This window comes from Pteropus vampyrus, unplaced genomic scaffold (assembly GCF_000151845.1).
Source record: "Pteropus vampyrus isolate Shadow unplaced genomic scaffold, Pvam_2.0 Scaffold29, whole genome shotgun sequence".
Classification (NCBI taxonomy): Eukaryota; Metazoa; Chordata; class Mammalia; order Chiroptera; family Pteropodidae; genus Pteropus; species Pteropus vampyrus.
Genome location: NW_011888810.1, coordinates 11,720,183 through 11,722,716, shown reverse-complemented (window position 1 = coordinate 11,722,716; position 2,534 = coordinate 11,720,183).

Here is a 2,534-nt window from a genome sequence, read left to right as displayed (position 1 = left end):
AGAGCTGGATGGATGGGTTCTGATCCCTGCTCCTGAGGCTGGGTGTAATTGGGAGTCAGAAAGAGGGAGATTTATAGCACATGCCTTGATAAGAAAATCAAAAATAGATTAATATATAGCAAATACTATAGGGATGAATATACATATAGAATAGCTAGCTAGATGAATAGATTAATGGATAGACAGATAGACAGACATCACTCTATGAATAATGTTCCACATCATTGGAATATTTATAAACACCTTTTCTTAAATTAAAAAAAAAAAGGCCACATTCTTTGGTAAAAATCCTGAAATGAAGAAATCAATAAATCAATAGTCACATTGTCAGAGGAGGAAACACAAGTCTTAAGCAAGATGACAGAATCCCTGCTCGGTTCTCCTGATGCAGACCATGAGCTTTATTGGAAGGGTAGAACTGGGAGGAGACTGGGTGAGATACTGGAAATTAATTTGTAAAGCCTCATTCTGATTCAGACACGAAAGAGGGCAGAGCTTGAGTCCCTGAGTGTGAGGAAAATGCAACAGTCAACATAACGACTTGCATTTCAGTAAAAACAAAAATAAATGAAAATAAAATCATGGCATTTGGAATAAGAGATCTAGGTTCAAATCTAAGCCTTTCGTTGAACTGGGCAAACTGTTTGACTTCTTTGACCTTCACCCTCCTTGGCTGCTAAGTGGACATAAATGGGTACGGAAACCCTTGTCCTGTGAGGTTACTGTGAGTAGTAAATGGGAATCTATGTAAACTACTTGGCACTCAGAGACTGATGTGTAGTACATTCCTTTGCATGGAAATAAGTGTTGCTGGGAGGAAATGTGCTGGCCCCAATGCCAAGACTGAATGGGAAAGCTCAGCAATGAGGTCTTCTAGGAGTTTGTTTGAAACGGTTCCAATGCAAAAGGATACTAAGTAGCAAACAAAATGCCTTGTCAGCCTCAGCCGGGAAGTTGCTGGTAAGGAAGTTATTAATTAATCGCCAACCAGCCATAAGGTGTAACGGAGCCTGCTAAGTTTAAATATGCTTTATTATCTGACATTCAACATATGGCACATGGTTATGAGGTGGATGACACTAGTTTTAAAGGTCATCGTTACCCAAATGAACAGATCTGAAATGGAGAAATTTGTTAATGCTTTCGTCTGCTGATTTAGTGTGAACACATCAAAGAGAGCTGAGGCATTCCAGATGGCAGGCAACAAAAATAGCTAAGAAGGATGATGTGTGTTAATTGTTTCTTAATGACACCAGTGGTTCACCAGGGGGTAAGATAGAGAAGGAATCTTCTCGAAGCTCTGACTGAACTCATGGGCAAGAGAGATCTCTTTACCTGGTTCTCAGGAGATTAAACCTCATGTGCAACAAATGAAGAAACCACCCTTCCATCCATATTATTAGCATTGTTACTTATTATTAATTGTTCCAGCTAATATTTAATAAGCACTACCATGTGCCAATCCCTACTCTGAATTTTATTTATTTCTCAACAACGCATTGGGGCAGTTGTGATTAAGAATGCTGGCTTAAGAGTCAGCATTCTTTATGGATTCCAAATCCATTTGTGCGAATTCCAAACAGTGACTTCTCTGTGACAGTCTGTAAAGTGGAGACAGCACTACTACCCACCTGGAAGGTAACTACGACTCATATTGCATACATAAAGTAACACATATAAAGTACTTAGAAGAATATCAGAGACATAGTAAGTGCTCAGGAAAAGTTAGTGCTTCCTCTCAAAAGATCTTCTCCCTTTTTGCATATAAGGAAAAGGAAGATTCCAGATATGAAGGAGAATGCCCAAGGTGACATGACTCAAATTTGCAGACAGATTCTAGTCCGACTTTGAGATCACATTATACTGCCCCAGGCAGCAGACCCCTCTCCTGGAGAAGCAGACGAGCCACACCCTTCAGCAGAAGGTAGATAATTCTGGAGACAACTGTCAATCCTCAGAACACTGGTCTGTCACAGGCATGCCTATTCAGAAGCCTAAGCAAATCAGACCCAAGTTATTTTTTCTTCTATTAAAACAAACAAACAAACAAACAAACAAAACAATTCAGACTTTGGGTGGGATGAAGAAATATGGTGAAAAAGTAACCTTCAATCTTGCAGTCATAATAATGACAAATAGCACTTACCAAATCCCTACAATTCCAGTTGCTGGGTAAAATGTCAGATCATGCACCAACATTTTTCATCTTCACAGTGACTCACAGTTTGTTCTGTCATTACCCTATTTGACACATAGAGGAATTTGGGCACAGGAGAGGTGAACAACATACCTAGTGGCACATGATTAGAAAGTGGAGGAGGGCGGCTTTGAACTCCGGCAGTCAGGAGCCAAAGCCCCCACACCCCACCATGGTGCTCTCTGGGCCCTCATCTTCCAGGGGGACATGACTTGATGGTTGAGGGCAGGGGTTCTCAAACCTCAGCATATGAGAGTCACCTGGTGGGCTCGCTGGAACCCACTCCCAGAGTTTCTGATTCAACAGATCTGGGATGGGGGTGGGGCAAGAATCCACA